This window comes from Balaenoptera musculus, chromosome 18 (genome assembly GCF_009873245.2).
Source record: "Balaenoptera musculus isolate JJ_BM4_2016_0621 chromosome 18, mBalMus1.pri.v3, whole genome shotgun sequence".
In the NCBI taxonomy this organism is placed as follows: Eukaryota; Metazoa; Chordata; class Mammalia; order Artiodactyla; family Balaenopteridae; genus Balaenoptera; species Balaenoptera musculus.
Window position 1 is genome coordinate 6,767,637 of NC_045802.1, and position 26,031 is coordinate 6,793,667.

General features: G+C 48.3%; 1 protein-coding gene and 1 long non-coding RNA gene across 7 annotated transcripts in view; one reads left to right on the top strand and one right to left on the bottom strand.

The window, feature by feature from the left end:
• The window catches only part of SLC7A1 (solute carrier family 7 member 1), a 69,219-nt gene extending 59,632 nt beyond the window's left edge, over positions 1-9,587 (bottom strand). For 3 of the 6 annotated variants that reach the window (XR_005017232.1, XM_036831707.1, XM_036831706.1), the window contains exon 1: positions 9,252-9,585. The gene's annotated coding sequence lies outside the window, so the exon portion shown is untranslated. Of the gene's footprint in view, positions 1-9,251 lie in introns of all 6 variants that reach the window. The other 3 variants (XM_036831708.1, XM_036831709.1, XM_036831711.1) reach the window with 3 other exon arrangements.
• Positions 9,588-9,619: 32 nt separating this feature from the next.
• On the top strand, positions 9,620-19,342 carry LOC118884225. Its single transcript, XR_005017233.1, has 3 exons — positions 9,620-9,908; positions 10,017-10,235; positions 18,033-19,342. It is a non-coding gene; the product is annotated as an uncharacterized LOC118884225 (long non-coding RNA).
• Positions 19,343-26,031: the final 6,689 nt, after the last annotated feature.

Consider the following 26,031-nt stretch of genomic DNA (forward strand, 5'->3'; position numbering starts at 1 on the left):
GTGTAAAACTCAGGACACCACGGAGGAGGGGAGGGTGGGCATGGAGGCCAGCACGCCCACGCCCAGCAGTGTTTGCAAACTGCAAGTCACCACCAGGATTTTTCTTGATGCAATAGAAAAGAGTAAAAATTATCAGAGTGCAGAGCTGGTATGAGAATGAGTACTGTTTGGTGGGAAGTTTCATTTTAATCTGTATATAAATATGTACTTCCCTGTGTGTGCACCTGAGCACCGTGTCAGTTTATTTCCTCTTGTAGACGGCAGCCAAAGAAGCTGACAGCCGCCACTCTCGGGAGAACCGGGGTGTGGGCCCCAGCAGCCCTACCCCAGCCCGAAGGAAGCCTCCCCAAGGGGCTTCCAGAACCCTGTGCAGATCGGGCTCTGAAACCTAAGTGCCTGTGTCCTTCTGAAGGAGGAACGAAATGATCTCACCAGGGGGAAGCACGGGCGGCTGTGACACGCAATCACTGAGACCAGGGCCATCCTCAAAGCCAACCTGAGATGCTGTGTTACTAAAGAACCTTCTGAATCAGAAATAGGGCGATGTACAGCCTACTAGTATATCTTGGTAGTACTGATACTCGAAGATGAGAAACTTTCCCTGGGCAAATCAGGCAAAATTCTCAACAACAGGACAGGTCAAGCCAGTGACATGGTCCATCAGCCACAGAGCACGTGAGAAGTTGTCTCCTTACCCCATCTGTGAAGGAGCCTAGTAGCCAACCCAGGAAAAACTTATCCCAATACCCTAATTTCAACAAGACCAATTACTCCAAAAGTAGAAACGTCACAGTCACTCATTCACAGGGTGATGTGTATCAAAGTACAAAATGTGGTACGTGTTTGTAGCCAAAACCCTCCAAAATAAACCCCAAATCAAGATGCCAGGACAGAATTACAATAGAAATTCAAAATAATTCATTGTTCTTTCCACTTGCCAAAATGTTACTACTTAGCTCAGAGACACCCCCTCCCCCTTTAAACTATACTGCTGTTTCACTAATTATTAAAAATAATTCATACAACGAATATTTGCTGCGCACTAGTTCAGGTGCTACACACCTAGCAGTGAACAAAACAGAGCCTGATTTTAAGTGCTTTCTTTCTGTACAAATACATGTATCTCATTAAGAGAACACTGATTATGGAAAATTGCATCCAGATTTTTTTCACTTGTAACAGTAAAGTTTTTCCCTTAAGATCAAATGTTCCTTGAAAACATCACTTTTATTGGCTACGTGATATTCCATCATGGATGGTGTCATAATTTACCAAAGGACATTTCTAAATGCTGACCACAGGATAAAAACACAAACGAGAGAGAGACACACAGTTAAACACAGCATGTTAGATCCAGATTTAGGACCTTAAGGGGGAAAAAAAGGGAAGATACAACCTTACCGATCACGGACCCCGGGCAGTGGACATGTACACGGTCACGGCTTCCCAGTGTGCCACGTTAAGGCCTAACTTGTGAATCTCCCTTTTTTATAAGCCCCGCTCCCTCTTTGATCCAAGAGAACATTGTCTGCACAGAACAATACGTTTTCATTTCAATTTCCCTTCTTTTCAGGAAAGGAAATGTTTGCACTTCAAAGGGTTTCTTTGAAGAGCAGCCTCCGGTGCTGGCCCGTCCAGGTTAGGAGTTCCGTGGCCCCAGCGGGGTGTGCAGGGCCTGGACGGCTGCCCACCGCGGTCCCTCTCCAGGCCACCTCCTTCAAGGAGAGGGTCTGGTGCGGGACAAGAGAAAACAAACATGGAAAAATACTTGGGGCTTTTGATCATGGCTTTCAGAGGCCCTGTTCACACACAGTGTAGGTTTCACAGCTCAGGGAAACTGAGGTACGAACCATGGGGAGCCGGCTTCTAAGAACGAAACCCTTCCAGAAACCAGCCCCACCCAGCGAGGGCCCCTTCCAGGGCCGGGGAAAGAGCGGAGTCTCGGGGGTGCTGCTGGTGATGACAAAGGGGACGGCTTTGATAAACGAAACACGGAAAGAAGCAAGATCCACACCTCACCCAACAGTCTGGAACCTTCCCCCAGGAACTTGTGGGCTAGCAAAGAACACAATTCACCAATTAGAATTTCTCCTCTTATCGCTCCCCTGGCCCGCTCGTAGCGGCCGGGAGGCTCAACAACCTTATGAAATAACCGTAAGCTACAGGCCAAGAGGCCAGGACCATTCCTCTCCATCAGGGCCCCTGCCCATCCCTACCCTCTGCTTAGTCTGGGAAGCCAGGGCTACACAGCAGGCAAGAGAGGGCCTGCAACGTTTCTTTTCAAGGTTTGAACAAGTTCTGGGTATTTACTAATCATCTCCACCCTTCCCCACCCCGAGGGGGTTATGTTTGCCTGCTCAGGTGGGCAACCGGCCAGGTGGTGGGCAGGGGCATGAAAGGCATCCGCTCCAGACAGGGCGCCTGCTGCCTCCGCAGCCCGGGGCCTTGCTCCGGGCCCCCGCCCTGCGTGTTCGGGGTGCAGGTCTGCGGGACCACGTCACCCTGAGCTGAAGTCTTCCGACTAAGCACCTTCCTGCAAGCCCTCTACCCTGGCCGGGCGCTCAGCCTCTCTGCCGGAATTATGGATGCTGTTTATTTTCTCTTTCTTCTACTTTTCTGTAGTTTCCAAATTTTTCACAATACGCATTCTAACTTTTAGAAACATTTTTTTTCTTAAAGAGGCTTATAAAGTAGAAAATTAGACCACAGTTCCATTGAAAGAGCCTCTCCTGAAAGCAAACAAACAAACAAAAAAAAAAACAAGAAAACAAAAAACAAAAAACCGACTACCTACATGCATGTGTAAAGGACACTATTTGGACCACTGGAAGTTGAATATGGACTGTGGACTTGACGTCATAAATGTTAAATTTCCTGATTTTGATGTCGTACTGTGGTCACGTAAGAGAATGAATGTCCTTATTCTTAGGAAACACACTGAAGCATGCCGGGGTAAATAAAAGGACATGATGTCTTCGACTTACTCTCAAATGGTTCAGGAAAAAATGCATCTGTGTGTGTAGACAGATTAACTGATTGACAGATAAACAGAAAGAAGGAACGAAATGTCAACAACCAGTGAATCTGAGAAAACTGAGGCGCTCCTTGTAACCCCTGCAACTTCTCTTTAAGTTTGAAATGCTATCCACACAAAGTTGAAAGAGCAAAGGAAGAAAGGAGAGAGGCAGGAAGGGGCGGGCACGAGTTTCCCCACTCCACCTGCCAGCACCCACGGCCTCCCCATGGGGCCAAGGCCACGGCCACGGGGGCCCTGCCAGCGCACAGTCTCTCCAGGGTAGACGGTGCCTGCTGCTACCCTGGCTCGGGCAGCCCCCAGCCCCGGCTTCCTGAGGGCGTCAAGGAAGCACCTTCCAAGGAAGGAGACCCCTCCCCACCTCCCGACACTACGTAAGTCAGCAAAGTGAAGATCCTGGGAGAACGGCTACTGCCACTGGCCTTGAGAAGGAGGGAGAACCGAGAAGGGAGCCACTTTTCCCTACAAACCAGACGACCCCCTGCAAAGGGCCCTTCCCTCAGCAGAGGAGGGGGGAGCAGAGACGACCGATGGAGATCAGTGAGGCAGGGCTCCCGTGGCCCGGGCAGGAAGCCCCTTGTCCAGCCAGCTCTGGCGATGCCAATGTCAGACTACTGACCCAGCAGGAACGCAGCCCAGCCTCTGTCACACTTCTGCACAGCTGTGTCAAGGACCCCAGAGCTCCAGCTGTGCCCGGAGTCCAGGGCTCAGAGAGGAAAGATCTGCGCTCAGAAGAACCGGGGCAGCTAGAGAAAAACAGCATGCTGCCGCCCAGCGGTGGCACAGCCGGCTCCCGCGCCTCCAGGACTTACTTGGAACCAAGAGGCGCGTGGCGGCCCGGCATCTCCAGGTCCGTGTGCTAATCTCAGGGCCCGGCGTGGCCCCGCGCACACGCGTGCCAGACCACGGTCCCCAGAGCGAGCGGCTGGAGCCCCAGGCACAGGCTGACGCCCACAGCCCTAAGCACGCTCGGTGTTAGGACCCTGGAGCCAGGCCCCAGGTGCAAATCCTAGCTCTGCCACTTACGACCCACCCCTGTGCCCATCGGCAACTTGTGTCACCTCTCAGGGCCTCCATCTCCCCATCAGCCAAACAGCAGGACCAACCTCACGGGGCGGCTGTGAGGATTAAATGACAACAAAGAAAGTGCGGAGCCCACGGTGAGCACTAACAAGGGCTTGTGGTCTGGATCTTACTCGGCCCCAGGGCCTCTCCCTTCCTTCCTATTTGGTGTCAGAGACTTTGGTTAATGGTACTTGGTAGGCAGATAAGAAGATACAGGGGAAGAGAGCATTTCCAAGCCGACCTTAAAAGGTCACCCTCAGCATCTTCACGGGCAGGAAGACGACAGTGACAACAGTGTGACGAAACGCCGGTGAGACGTTTGCTCCCTTCCCCTCGCCGCTGCCCCCGTGATGGGGCCCCCATCCCACGCCAAGGCACTGGGGCATCTACCTCAGCCCCCAGAGGAAGGGATGAAAAAAGGTGGGAAACAGACTTGGCCCCAGTTTTTAAACCCAAAGCGTTCAGGGTAAGTTGAACCAAATGTCTGGGGTCAGGATGGATAAGGGCAGACACCCCCAAAACACACAGACGCACACACTCACACGCACGTGCACACAGACACACGCAGGCAAGCCCTGAGGATGGGACCGTGAGCTCTGCTTCCCAGAGGCGTGAGGAAAGGTCAAACCCAAGGCTGTGGATCTGAGACCTGTGGGGACAGGCCTCCCCAACACCCCGGTGCCACGCCACCCACTGCAAGGCAGACACAACTCCAAGGAGAAGGGACGACCTTTTGACACCTTGGCAAAATGGGAGGGCAAATAAAGTTGTTACAGATTTTCTTCTTCTCCACGCCAAAATCAAAGGACTGAGCTTTGTTTCCAGTAAAACAGCTAACATTTATACGAAGCACTTGGTATGCGCCAGAAGCTGTGTCAAGTGCGTAACTTGGATTACTGCCTCATTTAAATCCTCTCAATCCTGTAAGGTAGGCACTAGAAGCCAATTATGATGCAGGCAATATGGAAAAGGATTCAAACGTGGCTCCGAGAAATATCTTAGAAAAGGCACTGATCCTGTAAGCGGAGCCCACTCCGGGGCGGCGGGAGGCCCACAGCACCTCCTTCGGCCCCACAGCGTGTGGCCCGTTGGGGAGAGCAGGGGGCCGCCTGGGGCAGAGGCCGCCCCGGCCGCCCGGAGTCAGCACGGCGAGCCGGTCTCCGCGATGCGGGGCTCCCTGTGCGCCCAGCGCGTGCAGAGAATCAGGACCCGCTCCTACGCACATGGCAAAGCACTTGGCTGTTCTCACAGGCAAGACCCTTACCTGCATGAATCTTCTGAAGAAAGCACTGCGGCAGGGAGACAGAATGTTATGGAAACAACTGCCTCCAGAGGGGAAAGGTGACTCAGGGAAAAGGGAGACGACGTGGAAACACACGCTGTCCTACCGGACAAAGGACATTCTTTCTCCCTCCTCAGTATAAGTCCGCCTCTTGGTAGCCTTTGAAGGCTGAACGGAGCTTGATTTCTGGTTGTCTTTATCAGAAGAGAAGGCTGGCAATGGAAAGAACTTATTCTGTGACAGAATCTAAATGGACTGACCTTTATTCTTTCAAAGAATATTCTGCACTTCATGTTTATTGGCTTCATCATTATGAGGCTGAGAAGGCGGGCTTCCCCAAGCTACAGGCAGGGCAAGAGCACGTCTGCAGGGTTCGGACAGCCCAAAGGACTTTCTGGAGGCTGCACAGAGACGGCAGCAAACCTGCACCAAAGACGCTTCGGGTGGTGCCGTTCCCGGCACTGAACCACCTGCCCCGGCTCCTAGAAGCAGCGTCTGCATTTCAGGGCGATGACCTCAGGCCGCACTGAAGCTGGCCTCTAACTCCACACAGCCCTACCCTCAGCTGACGTGGTTTGTCCACCAAATCTACCACCTGGCGGTCCCCACTGCTAATGACAATAACCAGAGGAAAAGCCAAGTGAAAGACTCGGGTGTGGCATGACGAGGGAACCTCGTGCCAGAATCTATCCCAACGTGCAGAGGTGTCTCTCCTGCAGCCTGTGTCCCCTGGATGAACGAATCCTGACCGACGGGTGAGGTAAACAGCTTCAGCCGCTGCCCTGCCGAGGCCAAAGGTCTGAAGGAATGCCTTCAGAGCCAAATGAAGATAGCAGTGCACCAAATCCTTTTACCAATGTGCTGCCCGTCCTTGTAGCAGATTCACAGGTGGCAAATGCACTAACCGCCCCCCCCCCATGATAAACTGTGACTTGCTTTGAACAAGTGCAGGAGTAGTTGCTGTCAAAGCTGCTTTGCAGTTGGGGGTGGGGACATGATTACGGAAAAAGAGAAAGAGAAGCCACTGAAGTTACCACAGGGCCCATAATCTGCCACCAAAGATGCTACTCTTCTCTTTGACTGGAACAGACCTAAAACCTTGGGGTAGATACAACCTTGGCCCGGGGTCCAATGCCAGTGGCCTCAGGCCCAAGAAACCCCTGGCAGGCAGGCATCCTGAAGGCCAGGCATGAAAAAGCAGGCGCGCCCCACGGCTGCGGTCCCCAAGCGGGCCACGGGACAAACCCACGGCCAAGACGGCCACTGGAGGGCGCAGGGGAGAACAGGGAGGCTGCAGGCCTGCTGGGCGGAGGGGAAGGAGGCCCAACGCCGCAGCGGCCCGTGGGCGCAACGAGGCAGCTCTGGCTCAGCCCCGGCCCGTGAGGATGGAAGCGTCTGAAAAGAGCCGGCTGTGACTGTTACCAAGTCCTTCCCAGCACGCTCTCCTCAGCCTTCCCCACCTCTCTGGCACAGTGGCTCCGCTCTGCTTGGAACCTCAGCCTGCCTTGCGCGCCTCACGTGGAACCTTCCTTTAAAATCCACAGACGGAGCGAGGACACCAGCCTGCAGAGGGAGAACTCAACCAGCTCGCGTTCCTACCGTATCCACCCCGTCCAAGCCGCCACCACCTCTCCCTCTGGCAGAAGCGACATATGGACACACTCTCTCGTGCAGCAGTAAGCTGGGCCTGGGTGTTTTTCCAGACTTAAGCCACCAGTCTCTGCTCTGGCCTCCCCGCTTCCGCGCCTGCCCGGCCCCCAGCTTTTCCCCACCCAGGATCTGAAGTGATCCTTCCACCCCCTGACAGCCACCCACCGCTCCCCGCTTCTCTGAGAGAAACAGCCTGCCGACAACTGGAGCAGACAGCGGCGAGGGCCCCAGGCCGGAGAAGAGCGCCAGGCCCGCCCGTCCGCAGGTCCCACCTGGACTGAGGACCCGGCCCCAGGTGGAAGGATGGCCAACTCAGAAGATGCCTGTGGCCCAGACACCTCCAGCGTCGGAGGAAAATGTTTCTCCCCATAACAAGGACACACCCATTCCTGTTTCAAATTCCTCTCTGGGATTAATAAACCAATACCTTCAAATACATAGTTAATAACGAAAGGGATTAATTTAATAAGACATAATGCTGGGCCCGCCAACGTAATTACATATTTTTACTGACCTTAGTAGACAAGAAACGACAGACTAGAAGAGTCAGTAAACATGTGTTTAAGCCCATCAAAGAATGGAAGCCTCAACCCAATACAATTAATGTGTGTCCTAAAATGCAAGCTCCCCGAGGTCAGCAATCTCGTCTTTCAAGCTTTTCTTCCTTTAAAGCAAATAATTATATGCATAAGAGCACCCATGTGGTTCAATCCAGATTTAAACAACTGAGTACATTTCTTATCTCTATTAATTCTCGTCCTGTTTCTTTAGTCAAAACCCCTTTGGCACTCTTTAAATTTTACCTGTAATAATTAAACATGATCTTAATATGCTAAACCTTTAAAAACTATTTTAATCCATTGTTGATTTTGTCCCCTAAGTTTCCATTCTGACTGACTTAAACAAGACCTTTTTGTTTTAATCACAGACGGGTGTGTGCATATAAAAATAATAATTTCCACTGAGATCAACTAAAAATATCAGGGGGATAAATGTATCACGGTTTCCTACTATCGGAACCAAACCTAAGTGGCAAGAAATGTTAAGATAAATCCCAAGTAAATTATAATTCAAATGAAACACAATTAGGAAATTCAGCCAGAGGCCAAAACACAGTCCTGGTCACATTTTTAAGAGCTCATTTAGGTAAATACACCTGGGACTGAAACCCTCACCCCCTCCTCTGTTTACAAATCTGGAGTAAAACGTACTCCAGGTTACTTCTACACGTGAGAGCCTGAGGGCAGGTACTGGGCAGTGTAACGTTTCTTCCAGAAGGCACTTGTCTGGCTGTCCTAATCATACAAGTCAAGCACCACTCCTCTCGGGTTCTCACAGCCACTGAAAAGGGGAAGGAGCTAAAACAGCACGCGGTAGTAGTACTACAGCGCCCTGCTGCTGTGTACACACAGGTCTTAGAATGACTGCGGGACCCGCCTGGCCCGGGAAGTTTCCTACTACGTAGAAAGGAACACACTGAGAATAGGTTGTCTCGGTGAAGCCGGAAGAACTGCCTCCTGCTCAAAACCATCTGGAAGCGTTGAGCACCGGCCTCTACGGGCCAAATCGGGTCACAAGGAAGCCCCCCGCGGGGGGGACTTCCCCGAAATAACTCCGGGGACCCGGAAGAGAGGTGGAGGCGGGCCAAGGAGTGTGCAGGGTTCCAGAGAGGAAGAGACGTGGGCGCCGCGGCCAGCTTGCGGGTGCGCGACGCCGTCCTCGGCCGGCCACCTGCCGCGGGACCACCCTCCGCCGCCCGGCGGGCTCCCCACCCGCGGCCGATGACACGTCGTGGACCTCGCGGCGGGGCGGCGTGCTCCGCTCCGCGCCATGTAAGGGAAGGTCTCCGGACGCCTGCCGGGCCCCGTGCCCGCTCCCCGTCCCCACGCCCCCGCGACCACCCGCGCGTCCCGGCGCCCGGTGCCCCGCAGGGAGCGCGGGGCCGGCACCCCGGAGGCGCCAGGTCGCCCACGCTTCCTCACGGGGTGTTGCATCATGCACCACGCCGCGCCTTCAGCGAACCAAAATGGACTCCGTGGCGGAGACAGCCGCATGGGCACCGGCCGCGTACACCCCCGTCCGCCCTGCCCTCGCCCACCCGGAGGATGCCAGCGCTCCCCGCGCGGGCTCCGCGCCCCTCCCCGCGCCGCCGGGGTCAGCCCCCCAAGGTGACCCGGACCCGGGCAGCAGCCCCGGCGCCGGCGGAGGCTGGGGACTCACCGGGCCGGCGGGCGGCGGGATGCAGGCAAGACCGCGTCTGGACTGACGGACGATCGACCGAGGCTCGGCGGGACTGACGGACGCTCGGGCGGAGGCGCGGCGCGCGGGGAGCAGGAGCGGGGGACTCGGGTAACGGACGCCGGGTGGCCGCGCGCCCCGCCGGCAGCTGACCTGCCGCTCACACCTGCCCCCGCGGAGTGAATGGAGCGTTGAGAGCGGGAGGGATCGGGAGCCGGTTTCATCAGCCGCGCCCCGCTCCCCGCGCCCGCCCCCCGCGCCCCGCCGTGCGGCCCGCTCGCCCGCGTCACCGCCTGGCACCAATGGCAGCGCGGCGCGGCGGCGGCTCCGGGAGCGGGCGGCGGCGGGGGCGGGGCGGGGGGCGGGGCGCGGCGTCTTCGCGCGTCCCGCGCCCCAACCTGGGATTCCCCCGCGGGTGGGCGGCGCCTGCCGACGCTCTGGTGGTTGCCCCGCCCGCGTGCGGCCAGCCCTCGGGCAGTGGGAGCCCGCCTGCGTCCTCGGGTCCGCGCAGCCCCCCGCGCGGGCCCAGCTGGCGCGGCCGCCGGACTGTCTACCCGACCGCGGGCCCCGGCGAGCGGACCCCGCGCTCGCGGCCAGTTTGCCTCCCCCAAAATGAGAAGGTTGGGGAGGCACTTCAAGGTTGGTTTTTTTTAAATTATCATAAATCTTCATTTCTTTGTCATTGCAACTTTTATTGCTGTTCCCTTAGTTTCAACAAATAATGTATCCTCGCCCCTTATCCGGAAGGGCCGGAAGCCTGAATCTGCCTGTGCCCATGGCGGTAGGACGAGCACCTGGCCGGCGGGCCTGTCACCGCGGCTACTTCCGGAGCTACTCCCCCCACCCCGAGATGGCAGAAACTAGCACCGGGTCCCACCGCGCTCACCTCGCAGGCTCCCTCTTGGCGCCCAAAACCAAGCAGAAGCCACAATCTATAGAGATGCAGTAACCTGTGACATGAGAGAGGTAAGTAGTCATAAATTAACCCCGCCAGCCTCCTCTCTAACTTTGTAGGAAAACAGGAAAAACGGTAGCACGGTGCCCACGGCCTTTGAGTCCTTTCCACGCTTCCTACCCAACCCCCCTCCCCGCGCAGTGTCCTTCGTCAGTGATGGGGCCTCATTGTCAGCCACAGGGTGCGATACTCTTGGAATTACACTAGCAATTTATAAAGCATATAACTGCAGGGTGCAAGCTTTGGAAGCGTTTTCGTGAACACATAGCAATGGCTACTATTTGCAAGGCACTTCGGAGTGCTTGGCATCATAATCAGTGACTACATACACGTTGTTTTAAAACAGTAAATTTCAGTTTCAACTGTTCATTGGTGAAAGGATGCTCTCAAGTTGCATTAAGGAGGTCTCCCGTGCCGGGGCTCTTCCTGAATCCCACACGGCCTCCTTAACCCGCTGACACTGCCATCATAGGATTTCACAGAGGGAAGCCTGGTGTGATTCCAGGACCTGCAGCTTTGCCTTTGCACTTGGTCTGGATTTGAATCTGAATTCTACCATTTCATTCCTTTATGGTTTTCCGCAAGCTATTTCACCTCTGTTTGGAGCTTATAAACCTTTTATTCTTAGCAGAATATCCCTTAGTACTTGAAATATGATTGTGGGATTTTTTTTTTTTTTTGAAGACTCTTGGCAGTAAAATAGAATTTAATAGATTGTAGAGATGCTCTGCTCGGGCAACAAGCAGACGGATCATAGAGTTAGTATCTGTAAATTCTGAGAGCAAGTGTTCCAGGCCCTGATGGGTGTATGGGTAGAACTTAACCAAGACGATTGTCAGCACTGTGCTCCGTTAGGGGAAAAAGTCGAAAAAACTGGCTGAATTTTTAAATAAAGCTAAATATCAGGCAGGTTAGGATCACATTGCAGGTCCAGAGGGATCATGAGTGACAGGCAACCTTGATTAGGCTCAAAGAACAGTGGATCCAAGATTCCAAAGACTATTAAGGAAAGGAAATGCTAGAATTTAAGCCCTAGGAGCACCATGCAAGGTGAAGGTGGACAGACCAAGTCCCGGGCCAGCACCATTAGGCAGGATGGGGTACAGAAAACGTAGTGAATCAGAGTCAGACAGATGTGGTTTTGGACTAAACTCTACTTCCTGCTAGCTGCTGGCCTAGGGGAATTGTGTTTGTCCTCTTTTAACAACATACTGTATGATGCCAACTTCTGGAAAAAGCTAAATTATGAAGACAGTAAAAAGATCAGTGGTTGCCAGAGGCTTGTCGGGGGAAGAAGCGGGAGGGATGAATAAGTAGAGCACGGGGATTTTTAGGGCAGCGAAACTACCCTTAACGATACTGTAAGGGGGGGTACACGTCATTATACGGTTGTCAAAAACCACAGAATGCCCAACACAGAGAGTAAACCTTTATAGTAACTACAGAATTTAGCTAATAATAATGTGTCCACATTGGCTCATCAGTCATAGCAAATGCACCACAACAATTCAAGATGTTAAAAATAGGGGAAACTGGGTCGGAGGAGGGAGTATGTGGGAACTCTCTGTACTTTCAATTTTTTGGTAAATCTAAAACTGCATGTAGACTATATATAATATTTACATAGAAATATATACAGGTGTAAAGCCCCTGTAGAGAGTACCCATTTAATAATAGTTATTAAGCAGATCAAGGAAATGAAACCACTCCATTTTCTAAAGTGTTTCAAGGCAGTATTTGGGTAGGTGAAGCATGTGGACTCTAGGGTCAGAGAGCATGGCTTCAGATCCTGGCTCTACAACGTCTAAGCCACGTACACTTAGGCAGATGACTTCACCGTTCTCCGGCGCTACTTGCCTCGTTTCTAAGAAATGGGTTATGGCAGCTGTGACAAAAAAAGTGACAGTAACTCTCGTAAAACATTGAGCCCATACCTGGCACATAGCGAATGCCCAGAGAACATTGCTGTTAACTCCGACGCTAGATGGATTCGCGGGGTCACACGAAATGCAAAGATGGGAACATTTCTTCTTCCATAGTAAAGGGGTGTTCTCACAACCAGACACTTTCGCAGGAAAAGGCTGCGGGGACTGAGTGGTAAGACCTCACTGTCCTGGTTCCCAGGCGGAGGGTAAGGAGCACAGTTGTCACCACATTCTTCGGAGGACCTCTGCTGTTGCCCGGCCAGCTCCTTCGTGTTCTCCTGGAACCAGCACTGTCCCTTGTTCTTGTCCCTCCCAACCTCCCCTACTGGTGTGTCCTCAACAGGAACTGCCATCTCACAAAACCCCACCTCCCTCAGCTTAGAAATTTGGTTGGAGATGGGTCTGATCTAAGCGTTCGGCCACCCCCTGGCTCCAGTGAGGGCCCACGGTGTATGGGTAGATGATAAATAAACCGAGGTCACCTCAGAAGCCTTCCCAGATCCTTTGGGAGCTGGAGGGAAGAGAATCTCTTTCCTCCCTGTCATGGGGATGGACAGATATCAGCCAGGTGCTACCAGCAGCCGCCGCTGCAGCCGTGTGGAGTTGGCCAGCTGGAGAGAATGAAGAGGACACGCAGAGAAATCAAAGCGGAGGGGCGAGGCGAGTCTTAATCAGGTCCTCGTTCGGCGCTCTTGAGGCCACCTATCTGGACCTGTGAGCCACAGGGATGCCCTTTTTCGCCACAGCCATTTGTCTTGGGTTTCTGTCGCTTATATCCCGGAGTCCTGATTCGTACAGCTTTTCTATCTTAGGAGCTTCCTACCCTGGTTCCGATGGGAAGAATTATAAATACCATGACAAAGCATTGCTCCTCCAGAAGAGACAGCGACTGACATCCTGGTGCCCAGTAGGAACGAAAAGTGCAGCCCTTGGGCTTAGAGGATTTGACTGTTGGTTGGTTGATAGAGAATGAAATCAGATCTCTGCCAGATTTTCAGGAGACCTTTGAAACCAGCTGTATGCATGGCTGTGTCATGTTAGAAAGTACTTTCTTTCCACCACAAAACCAGTGTGTGTGTCCTCGGCAGCAGGGAGACGCCGTGTAGTCCTTGAGGCCACAGGACCAAAGGGAGAGCTCTTCCCCACAGAAGACTGATGCCTCCGTTTGATGACTCAGCAATCTGCTGCTCTCGGGGTGTTTTCGACAATGTCTCTCCTCCCCCTTGGCCCGTGTGCCCAGTGAGGAAGGTGGCAAAGCCTTCGAGATTCTCCTCGGCCTCCTGTCTCTAACCCTGCAGTTCCGTAGCTGCGCTGCCAACCCCAGCGGCACTGGCTCTGCACGGACAGGAGCGCCGAGGCCCCGCTTCAGAAGGCTGCTGTTCCCACCGTGAGCAGAGGGGCGGGTGGGGAAAGCAGGACTGCTCGCGCCAGCTAGACGTGCATCCCGTGTGAAAGGAGGGGATCGACGGTGCAAGGTCCCTCCGAGCTCGTCCTCTTCCCTCTGTCCTACTGTCCCTCGCTCCCCCGTCTTGTCGGAAGAAATGAAATCGAAGAAAGTGTCACCAGCCCTGGTGCCCAGGTTTCTGATTCTCTTCCGTTTCCCTCAACCAGGAAAGGCCCGCCTGTGGATCTCGGGGTTCTGTGTGGCACCCAGAGACAGCCCACCGGACAGATCATCATCCGTGGGGCTTGGCTAATTTCTGCAGGGACTCAGTTTGGCAAAAGCCATCCCCTTCTTTGGATTTCTAGAAAGGTGTGCCACTTGGGTGATATGCCAGCTTCAGCCAAACCTAGACACGGTAGTGGTTGCCTCTGGAAATGCTCATTACAGATAAGGCTTTCTCACTGTATTAGGATAAAAAAGGTGTGAGATCTCAGCTCACCCTAACACCCCAGAAGTTTCTACTTGGTTAAGCAAAAGTGTAACCTTCATGCAAAGATATCTCAGACCTCTAAACATTCTGTCAATATCCCTAGACACCCTCTCCTGCCTTGAGCTGCCGGAACCTCACTCACAGTCTTGGGATTAGGTCTCTGTGTTTGCATCTTTTTTTTTTTTTTAATTTATTTATTTTTGGCTGCGTTGGGTCTTTGTTGCTGCGTGCGGGCTTTCTCTAGTTGTGGCGAGCGGGGGCTACTCTTCATTGTGGTGCGGTGGCTTCTCTTGTTGCAGAGCGTGGGCTCTAGGCGCGCAGGCTCAGTAGTTGTGGCGCACGGGCTTAGTTGCTCCGTGGCATGTGGGAGCTTCCTGGACCAGGGCTCAAAGCCATGTCCCCTGCATTGGCAGGCGGATTTTTTTTTTTTTTTTAAATTAATAGACTTTTTTACTTTTTTTTTTTTTTAAGTATTTATTTATTTATTTATGGCTGTGTTGGGTCTTCGTTTCTGTGCGAGGGCTTTCTCTAGTTGTGGCAAGCGGGGACCACTCTTCATCGCAGTGCGCGGACCTCTTACTATCGCGGCCTCTCTTGTTGCGGAGCACAGGCTCCAGACGCGCAGGCTCAGTAGTTGTGGCTCACGGGCCCCACTGCTCTGCGGCACGTGGGATCTTCCCAGACCAGGGCTCGAACCCGTGTCCCCTGCATTGGCAGGCAGACTCTCAACCACTGCGCCACCAGGGAAGCCCGGCAGGCGGATTCTTAACCACTGCGCCACCAGGGAAGTCCCTGTTTGCATCTTGCACTGAACTTTCCTGCTAGGAGAGTGGGCTGTCAAGGCAACGAGCACAGTGCAGTGACCGAGAACACAAATGGTAGAGACAGAGCCATCTCTGGGACTCTCAGCAGGTAATCAAGCTCTCTGGGCCTCAGTTTCCTCATCTAAAAAAAAGGGAAATCTAATGAGCTGCTGTAAGAGTCAAGATAAAGCCTGAGAGTCTCCTGTGTAGTGCCTGGCACATAATAGTATGACTCCATAAAGGTTACTGATCGTTATTACTCTAATCATCAATAATTTTCACCTAATGCATGCTCCACTGATACAAGGAAATAGCAGAGGAATGACTTTCTCAGTGCCTCTTTTTTTCTTTGACTCCTAAGAGGCTTAGTGGAGAAAAAGGCACAGGAGCAGGAGTATTTACATATGGCTTTTCACTGTGAACTAACAGCACACCCCCAACTTGACAAGCTGATAGGAACTTGCCAACAAGCCCATCTACAAAAGCTTTGTTACAATCCAGAGCATGGGTAGCTGTCACTCAGACTGAAGGTGTTACCTGGGGCAGGCTTTCGCACCCGCTCCACCGTTGACGTTTTACGCCAGATAATTCTTTGTTGTAGGGGTTTGGTTGCCCCATGCATTGTAGGGTGATTAGTAGGGTCCCTGGCCTCTGCCTACTAGATGCCAGTCGCACCCTTCCACAAGCAGAAATGTCTCTCGACGTTGCAAATGGCTTCTGGAAGGCAAAAGTTGCCCCCCTTTGAGAGCCACTGGCCTAGACGAGCATCTGATTGTCTTGCACTGGATGTTGAATACTGTCTCTTGCGTGAAGAGAGAACGCACCGTCCCAACAGGTAGGGCTGAGAGTCAGCTGGTCAGCACCAGTTCAACCGAACCATTTCTTATAGTTTATCACCTCTTCTCATTGATCGGTGCCTGGGGCATCTTGGTTGTTAAATATGCTTAATATAGTTCCTGCATCGTGCTGAGCCTTAGGTGGAGGTTTCTTTAAAGAAGTAAAGATGAAAACAGATCTTAGCTGTTCATGTAGCGAAGGCAAAGTTCATTCAAAGAGCATCATGGTGGCTGAAAGTAGTCCCTTGGTAGTTATTCTACCTCAGAGACTTCCAGCAATGCCCCTATGTAGACTTCTCACTCACTGTTACCTTCTCCCCCATCTTTCGCAATCATAGTGCAGAATGGCATTTTAGACGGCTTGACATTAATGATGACCACAAGCTACTTACCTACTTCTGGACTTTTTTTTTTTTTTAATTTAATTTAATTTATTTATGGCTGTGTTGGGTCTTCGTTTCCGTGTGAGGGCTTTTTTCTCTAGCTGCAGCAAGCGGGGGCCACTCCTCATCGCGGTGCGCGGGCCTCTCACTATCGCGGCCTCTCTTGTTGCGGAGCACAGGCTCCAGACGCACAGGCTCAGTAGTTGTGGCTCACGGGCCCAGTTGCTCCTCGGCGTGTGGGATCTTCCTGGACCAGGGATCGAACCCATGTCCCCTGCATTGGCAGGCAGATTCTTAACCACTGCACCACCAGGGAAGCCCTACTTCTGGACTTTTGCAGAGCAGGTTTTAAGAGGAGAACCATCTCCTTCACTGCCTCTGTAAATAGAAATACACCACTTCTGATGATGTATCCTTAGGCTCTGGATTGATGCACGCATACCATGTTTCTCTAGAGGATGGTTTCGGACCTGGGGTCCCAGAGTGCTTGCAGTGGGGGTGGCCACCTGTTATTAAAATGAAAGCCATCCAGAAGTGCTGCCACTGGCATCTGATCTGTGTCCAGAGGAGTCCTCCAGTACGGGATGAGGGGAGGGAAACCAGCAGCTAACTGGAGTACCGATGAATTCAGGACCAAGGGAAAGATGAGGGATAAGTTAGGTTGTGTTACTCCCTAAAATGAGCCCTGTTGCCAAGTAGAATCACACAGCCGCCATAAGCAACAACACAATTGTTGCAATGCTGTTAAAACCTTTGGGATAACGGGCCACCCCTGGTGAGCCTCCTCAGAAAGACCAATTGTGATAGAGGCATGGTTTTTGGCCAGAACGCTGGGCCAAGTCTCTGAATATGAGCAAGGAATTCCGTGTAGTTTATCGCCTAGATCCTGAATGATCTTATCAGTCTCTAAAAACAAAGCTCCGAGAGCACGTTAAAGGCAGTGCAGAAACAGAGCTGCTACAGTCCCCCACATGCCCGTGTCCACCACCAAGCCTTCCACCTGCAGCCCCTGGCCCTCTCACAGTCCGGGCTACAGCCAGCCCCCTCACAGGCACCTCTGGGTCTGCCCACCTGGGACATTCTCCCCCTCACTTCACTTACCTAACACCCTGTTTACTACCTGCGGGGCTGTAAGGGTGTTAATTAACTTCTCTGTGCCTCAATTTCACGTTCTCTGAGATGGACAAAATAAGCGTTCTAACTGCAGCAGTTGTGGTGAAGAGTCAACAAGATAACACACGTGAAGGGCTTAGCACAGGGCCTGGCACATAGCGAGCATGTGGTAAATACCAGCTATTGTGATAAGAATTGTCACTCATCCTTCACATGTTAGCTTCCTCCAGTAAACCTCTCCTGATGCTCTCACTCAGGTCATGTGCCCTGTTATTTGTTCACATAGCACATGGTATGGGATACACATGTTATCTTCAGGAAGTCTTCAAGAAGACACCTCCCAGATTCTTCATGTAGCCCACAAACAAGACCAGCCATGAATAAATCCCCAAATCCCTGGGCACAGTTATTGATACAGTGGTAGGCATGGCCCAAAAAGAGCTCTTTGAATAATTGAGGGAGTTGCTATGGAGACTGGGAGAAAGAGGAGCTCTCTTTTTATGAGATCTCATGTACTAAGGTTGACATTTTGCTGGAGTCAACAGGGGCTAAGCCGTCTTTGCCAATAAGAAAGCCTGCCTGAGAGTGAAGATGATGCAGAAGAAAGCAAAGGTCAGAGAGAGACAGAGGCAGGGAAATGAGGATGATGGGGACGGAGAGACTAGATTGCACTGTTGAAACCCTGGATCCAGCCAAGCCTGAAGACAGCTATACCCAGGGCTATTGTTAAGTCATTTTACTTAAACTGCCTTGAGCTTGGTTTCTCTCCCTTGTTATTCAGAGTCTTGATTAACACACCTTACTTCCCCATTCATTAATACATATCACATTTCATCCTAATTAATTGTTTAATTGTCTGTCTTCCCCCAACTAGGCTGAAACTCCATAAAGGCAAAGCCCTGTTCTGCCTGTGCACCGCTGTTTGCTAAGCAGAGTGCCTGCGCAGAAGAGGCATTCACACATTAGTTAAATGATGAATAACCGGAGGGGATTCCAGATGAGAAGCAGAGATTCTACATGAAGCAGTGATGGGAAGGATAAAGCCCCACTATCTTTTCTCAGCTCCTCCCCAACTGGCTACAGATTGGAAATCTTATTACCCTCAAAGACAGCTCCCCGTTTCATTGTCTCCCATCCTCCTCATTTCTCAGAGACAGATGCTATGAGATCATTGCAGTCTTTTGGAGATCCAGGTTCCCAATCCCATAATATAAGGCTCTATTCAGGAGAGGAGAGATATGAATACTTCCAAGGAAGTACTCTTGGGCACATCATATTAGTTAATTATCATCATCTCATCAAACCATCACCTTATTGAATACTCCCAAAGATAAATCTTTGTGTTCTTATTAACCATTTCCCTAAAATAGTAGGAGACCGAGGATAATCTGTCCCTGACTTCTTCCTTGGAGATTCGTGTTTCCACAAGTCACAGCCAACCATAGTTTTAAATGGTCAAAAACAGAAACAACAACTTCTCTGTGTTAGCCAAGAATCACTCAATTGCAAGTAATCCATACCTGATTCAAACAACTCTAGGAAACTTTTAAATTTATTGTTACATAACTGCAAAGTTTAGGATTTGCCAGATGTACGTATGTCTGGAGCTAGGTTTTCAAAATATATCTCAGTCTCTCTATCTCAGTTTTCCTGATGGCTGTATTCTTTGCCAAATCTCTCCATTGGTAAAAGCAGTGGTTTTTGAAGTGCAGCGAAGAAGGAAACCCTTTCCAGCATCCCTTTCATTCCTACAAAAGGACCACGATAAGCTCTGCTTGGGTCACATGCCCAAGCTTACATACCTCTCCCTGATTCCTGCAGAGTGGTGTTCTCTTGTGGGCTAACCTCTGTGGGGCAGGGGGACAGTGCAGAGAGGAGGTTGATTGGCAGTTCCACTAGTATCACAGAAATAGAGGAAGAGGTAGCCCCACAGGGAAGGAATGTGAGGAGACAAGAAAGAAACTGGTGTCCACTCTCTAGTTCCACTCCCCTGCTCGTTCAGATGTCCCCTAGCCCATCCTAGAGGCATCTGGACCACGTGTTCTTCGTGTGTTACCACCATCCAGCTCCAGCGACCACTCCAGGCACATCTGCCCTGTCTCCGAGGCACATATGCCTTTGAAATAGTGATTTCATTTCCTTTGGATAAATACCCAGAAGTGAAATTACTGGATCATATGGTAGCTCTATTTTTAATTTCTTGAGGAACCTCCATACCATTTTCCTTAGTGGCTATACCAATTTACATTCCCACCAACAGTGCACAAGAGTTTCTTTTCTTTGATAATAGCCATTCTGTGTCATTGCTTGCTCTTCTCTTGTAGACAGCATATAATTGGATTTTTAAAAACTTCATTCTCCCAATTTCTACTTCTTAATTGGAATGTTTAGTCCATTTACATTTAACATAATTACTAGTAGGTTAGGGCTTTTGTATGTCATTTAAAATTTTCTTTATGTCATGTCGTTTTCCCTTTATTTCTTCATTACTGCCTGCTTTTGTGTTAGATAAAATTTCCTAGCATACCACTTTAATTATCTATTGTTTCTTTACTATATATTTTTGAGATTCTTTTATTGGGTGCCCTGGCAATTAAAATGAAATCGTAACTTAGAACAATCTAGTTTGGATTAATAGCAATTTAAATAGTCTACTAAACTTTTGCTTCTTTATATTCCGTTCCCTCCCTTTTCTTTATACTTTTGTTGTCATACAAATTACATCTTTACACACTGTAAGCCCAACAAGATAGTTTTATAATTGTTGCTTTGTACAGTTGTCTTTAAATCCAAAAGAAGAAAAAAACTACAAATGAAGACACATTCATACTATCTTTGTAAAACCCATGTATTGACCTTCTCTGGTGTTCTTCATTGTTCATTTGGATTTTAGTTACTGCCCCATCAGTTCAGCCTGGAGGACTCCGTTTAGTATTTCTTGTAGGTCAGGTCTGATAGTGATGAAGCCTCTCATTTTTTTGTCTCCTTCATTTTTGAAGGACAGATTTCCTAGATGTAGGATCTTAGTTGACAGTGTTTTCCTTTTAATACTTTGAATATGTCATCCCACTGCCTGCTGGCAACCGTGGTTTTTAATGAGAAGTTAGTTGTTAACCTCATTGAGATCCCTTGTGCAGGATGAGTTTGCTTTCCTCTTGCTGCTTTCATCAGTCTCTCCTTTTCTTTGGCTTTTTAGCAGTTTGATTATGATGTATTTGGTATAGATCTCTTTAAAATTATCTACTTGGAGTTCATTGAGCTTCCTTGGTGAGCAGATTGTTTTTCATCACTTAGGAAGTTTTTGGCCACTGTTTCTTCAAATATTCTTTTTTCTCCTCTCTTTTCTTTCTTTCTTGAACTCCCCTTATGTGTATGCTGGATGGTGTCCCACAGGTTTCTGAGACTCTGTTTTTTATTCTTCATTCTTTTTGTTCTTCAGACTGGATAATCTCAATTAGTCTATTGGTTGTTTTGTCTGCCTGTTCAAATCTTCTGTTGAGCCCCTCTAGTGAAGTTTCCATTGCAGTTTTTATACTTTTCGACTCCAGAATTTTCATTTAAAAAATAATTTATATCTCTTTATTGACATTTTATTTTGTGAGATGTCATTCTCATACTTTAATTCTTTCAACATGGTTTCCTACATGATTGATGACTTTAGGTCTTTGTCTAGTAAATCTAACATGTGCCCTTTCTCATGCACAGTTTCTTTTGTGTTCTTTTTCTCTTGTGAAAAGATATTCTTCCTGGGTTGGTTTGTTTGTTTTTTCATGTCTTGTGATTTTTTGCTGAAAACTGTACATTCTAGATAAATAATGTGACCACCCAAGAAATAAGATTCTCTCCTTCCCAAGGTTTTTTGTTGTTGTTCTTGCTCTTTTCTGTTTACTTGTTCAGTGACTTTACTAGACAAATTTTATAAAGTCTGTATTCTTTGTCATATATAGCCACTGAAATCTCTACTACTTAGCTTAGTGTTCAGCGAATGATTGCACTAAGATTTCCTTATATGTCTTGAACCAATAAGTCTCTCATCCTTTCTCTAGGGCTTCTGTGTGTGTGTTGGGGCATGCTTGCCAAGTTCCCACAGGTAGCTTACAACTCTGCATTAGCCCACACTTCTTGCTTGTGCAGACCCTCAAGGTCAGCCAGAATTGAGAGCTTAGGGTCTTCTCAGTTGTTTCTTAGGCATAGACACAGCTCTAGGTATGCACACAGCCCTGTGTGTGTGTTTGTGGTCTTCTAGATTCCCAGAAATATAGAGAAACTTTTGAAAGCACCCTATGGATATCACGTGTCCAGTGTTTCCTTTTAAGTTTTTTTTCATAGCCTTTTGTTAGCCTCAACTTGTAACGCTTCCTTAAGCAACTGCAATGTTAAACAATTAATGCTGATTGTTTTGACAAATACCCTGTCAGTTGGGCTGTTCTCACAGAGGGAGTTCTAAGTCACATCAAAGAAAGAGATGCCCTGAAAATGGAACTTTTCAGCAGGCTGTCAGACAGGTCAAATAGTGACAGTTCTTTGGGAATGGCCCTTTTGGGAGCTCTGCACTCATTCTGCCCCCTCTAGCGGCTGCTAGGCTGCTAGTTCTCAGACATATTCTTTTTGATTTTCAAGGTTACTGAAAGGGAAAGCATCATCTCTGCAAAGCTTGGCAGTGTCTCTTGATTGATGAATGTTACTAGACTAAAATTAGGACTTCTGTCTATCAAAGACACCACTAGGAAAATGAAAATGGAAGCCAAAGAGTGGAAGATGGTATTTGTAATACAGATGACTGACAAAGAATTGTCACAAATCTGTAAGATTAAAGAGCAGGTTAGACACAACTGAATTTTTTTTTTAAATTGTGAACAGAAGGAATTATTTGGAACACCATCTAAAAAGACAGAGATGCAAAATATAAAACTATACCAAAAATAAGGAAGTAAGAGTAATAAGTCCTAGCATATACAAAGAGACAATTTTCAAACACATATGACTAGGATATTTTCAGAAATATTGCTAAGATTTAAATTCTAAAATATCAGAATCCAAATGAACTTCAAGTAGGGAAAAAAGTCCACAACTAGAAACAACATAAAGAAACTATAGGACATGAAAGACAAAAGATCTCAAAAGCATCCAAGAAAAAAAGCCAGATTACCTACGAAGAAATGGCAATGAGTAAAATTTTATTTTTCAGTGACCATGATATCAGAGTCAGTGAATTATTTTCAATGTGCTCAGAGACACTGAAGAGTTACCCACAGTTCTCTACCCACTGACACCATCTTTAAGAACAAAGGTTAAATAAAAACATTTTCTGACTTAGAATAACTAAGAATGTTTTTCTCTAAAAGACACTCATTAAAGGAAATACTAAATATATGTGGAAAAAAATACCTCAGGTGGAATGTCTGAAGGACAAGAAGAAATTGTGAGCAAAGATATTGCTAAATATAGATACAGATGGTATAAAGTAAATAAAGTAGTGTCTAATTTAGGGGTAGGGATAATAGAGTAGAACTAAAATACTGAACAACTGGATGTGTGGTCAGATTTGAGTGGTGCTTCGTGATTAAGAGAAGAGATGCTAAATCCAGATTTCTTTGGTTTGAATTCTGACTTTGGTACTAATTATCTGGTGGTACCTATTGCCTTGCTTTAGGCAAGTTAATTAACACCTCTGTATGTCTATTTACTTCTCTTAATATGAGGATAGTAATAGTATCGCTCATAGGGTTACTGTGATGCTTAAATTAGTTAATATATGTGAACCACTTAGAACAGTGCTTGGTACATGGCAAGTGCTTTATAAGTGTGAGCTATGATTCTCAATAAAGCATTCTCAGGTCCTTGTGTTGCCAGGTGAAATACAGAATCATGGTGAGAGACTTTATCAAACTTCTTTTGACAGCAGTGATTGAGAAAATAAAAATACTATTAGCAAGTTCATTTTCATTGACTCATAAACTTTCTACCGCACTAACTTAAACTACATAGACTTTTCAAAAATCTATTTATTCATCTACATGATAATTCCAAGAAGAAAAAACCCGACAGGTTGTGGCAGACACTGCTAGCTGCCTTCGTGATGTTCAGCCTGCCTTTCTTACACACAGAACACTGGTTTCCTGTAAAGTGTGAATGTGTCCAGCTAAGACACTGACTCTCCCAGATGTCTTTACAATTATATGGCCATAGGACCTAGTTCAGATCATTGAGATTTAAGTGAAAGTCATTGGGTTGGATTTCTGGAAAGGCCATGTCATGCTTTATACCTTTAAAGCTAATGTGCCTTGAACCAGTATGTTTCCATCCTTTGGCTCTGTGTGTGTGCTACTCATGCCTTCAAAGCTCCCGTAAGAAGTTGACAACTCTGCCTTAGCTCTTACTTCTTATTTGTACAGAGCCTGAAGGTCAGCCAGAAGTGAAAACTTACAGCCTTCTCAGGTTTTCCTGGGCATGTGCACAACCCTTGGCATGAACACAGCCCTGCACATGCATGTGGCCTTTTAGATTCCCAGGAACGTACAGGAGATTTCAAATGTCCCTTGTGAACTTTATTCCAAATAATCTATTTATTCAGAGAGAATTCACTAAAAATTTCTGGGAATTTAAAAGTGGACTTTGACAGATTGTTTCCTAAAATCGGCCAAGAAGAACAATAAAGTGGAATTTTCTATGTCATCAAAATGACAGTAGTTATAATAGGGTGGCATTATTCAGAAATATATAGCATGATGGGGAAAAAAGTCAGAAATAGACACAACACACACACACACACACACACACACACACACTTTGCATATGATATAGGTTGCACTTTAAATTAGTAGGGAAAGGATGAATTATTCCATAAATAGGTTGGAATGATTGGCAGTTCATTTAGGAGAATAATAGATCTTTATGTCATTCCTTACACAGGAATAAATTCCAAATGGTTTAAAGATATAGATAGATAGATAGATCGATAAATGTGTTAATAATCTTAACCTGAGGAAGGATTTTTTTTAGGACAAAGGAAAATGAGAAAACAAAGGCAAATCTTGACAAATTTGACTATAGAAGAGTTAAATACGTCCTCTTAGTGAAAGTCCCCACAAATAAAAGTAAAGGCAAACAACAGGCTGATCGACAGTTCTTATCAAATATGTAACAGAAAAAGAAAATTAAAGCTAAATAACAGGATCCTGTTTTTAACCAATTAAATTGGCAAAAGAGAAAAAGCTTTTAGGAGGTTGATCATATACCGTGTTAATGTGGATGTGAAGACACAGTCATACTCACCTTCACTGTTAGTAAGAGTACAAAGTGGTAGAGCTGTTTTGGGAGAGGCAATTTGGCAGGTTCTAACAAAATTTTAGATGTGCGTCACTCAAATACAGTATTTTCACTTCCAAGAATCTGTACTGCAGAATATTCACACACTCCCAAAGGGGTGTTTGCGTGAGGCTATTCACTGCCATACTGTTTGTGACAGAACTAGGAACCTGAATGCCCTTCACTCCTCTGTGTGTATGTGGGGGGTGTGTGTGTGTGTATGTGTGTGGGGTGTGTGTGTGTATATGTGTGTGGGGAGTGTTTGTGTATGTGTGGGGGGGGTGTGTGGGGGTGTGTGTGTGTATATGTGTGTGGGGTGTGTGTGTATGTGTGTGTCGGTGGTGTGTGTGTGTGTGTGTGTGTGTCAAAAGAGGGAAGGGGGTTACAGAGAGAAAAAGAGTCTACAGTAAAGATTCAAATTACTTCACAATTATTTTGGATGGTGAACTTCTTTCTTTAACTGTTTTTGGTGACCCAGAGTGATGACAGGACAGCTTGGCTTTGTGGGTAAATATACCACAAGAGGGACTTTAATGTTTCATAACATATGCTTCTGTATTGTTTACATTTTTCAAGTGATTTTTTAAAATAACAGAAAAGAAAAAGAAAAATGCAAGCTACGGAGCTGTGTACTATGCTCCAGCTAGGGTTGAGGAACTCCACAGAAATAGCTATGCGTTTGTTTATATGTCACAGACGTCTGATAAAGCTGCACACCCAACTGTTAACAGCTGAGTGAAGGGGAGGCAGGGAGAGGGCGGACGGGGGGCTTTGACGTTCAGTACGCTTCCGTTCTGTCTGATGTTTTTACAAGTTTGTTTTCTGCTCTTGGAATTTAAAAAAAATGAACAAATAAATAAAACATGTCAATAAAGGGAAGGGGAAAGAAAGCCAGTTGCTTTCCAGCAGAAGGAAAGAAGAAGGAAGGAAGGAAGAGGAGGTGTTTTCAAGACTGGGGAAGCGCGAGGAGACAGGAGTGACTCAGAGGCGGAGAGGACGTGGGTCAGGGATGCTGTGACGTCCCGAGGGGGGCGGGGAGGGGACGCGCCACATGCATGGTGTACACCTCCCTGCAGTGGGGGAGAGACGCAGGGGACCGGCAGGGAGAAGAAACAGATTTTGAGCTTGGCCGTCTGTGTGAAGGGAGACAAAAGGAGGGGTCCAGCCAGAAGAGCATGGACCAAAGCGCATCCTGAATAAATACCAGAGGGAATGGCCGTGTTCTCATTTTCAGACGTGTGCTCCTCAACTTTATCATTGGGTGTATTTCTGTGAAAACCAAAACAGTTTTCTTCAGTTAGAAACATGTCCTTCAAACCATGGCCATAGGCCACCTGTGCCTTAGCTAAGGTGATTCATAATGAAGGATCCTTCAAAGCAATTGGCTGTCTTATCTCTATCATCTTGTATTTCTGCAGCAGGACGTGGGAGTTAGCTTTCACCATAGAACGGAGTGAATAGTATTAGAGAAGGGAAAAATGTATATGTGACAGATTCACGTGGGATAATAATACAATTTTAATTCAAGGAAGACCGACCTGAGAAAATGCACAGGAAGCATGCTG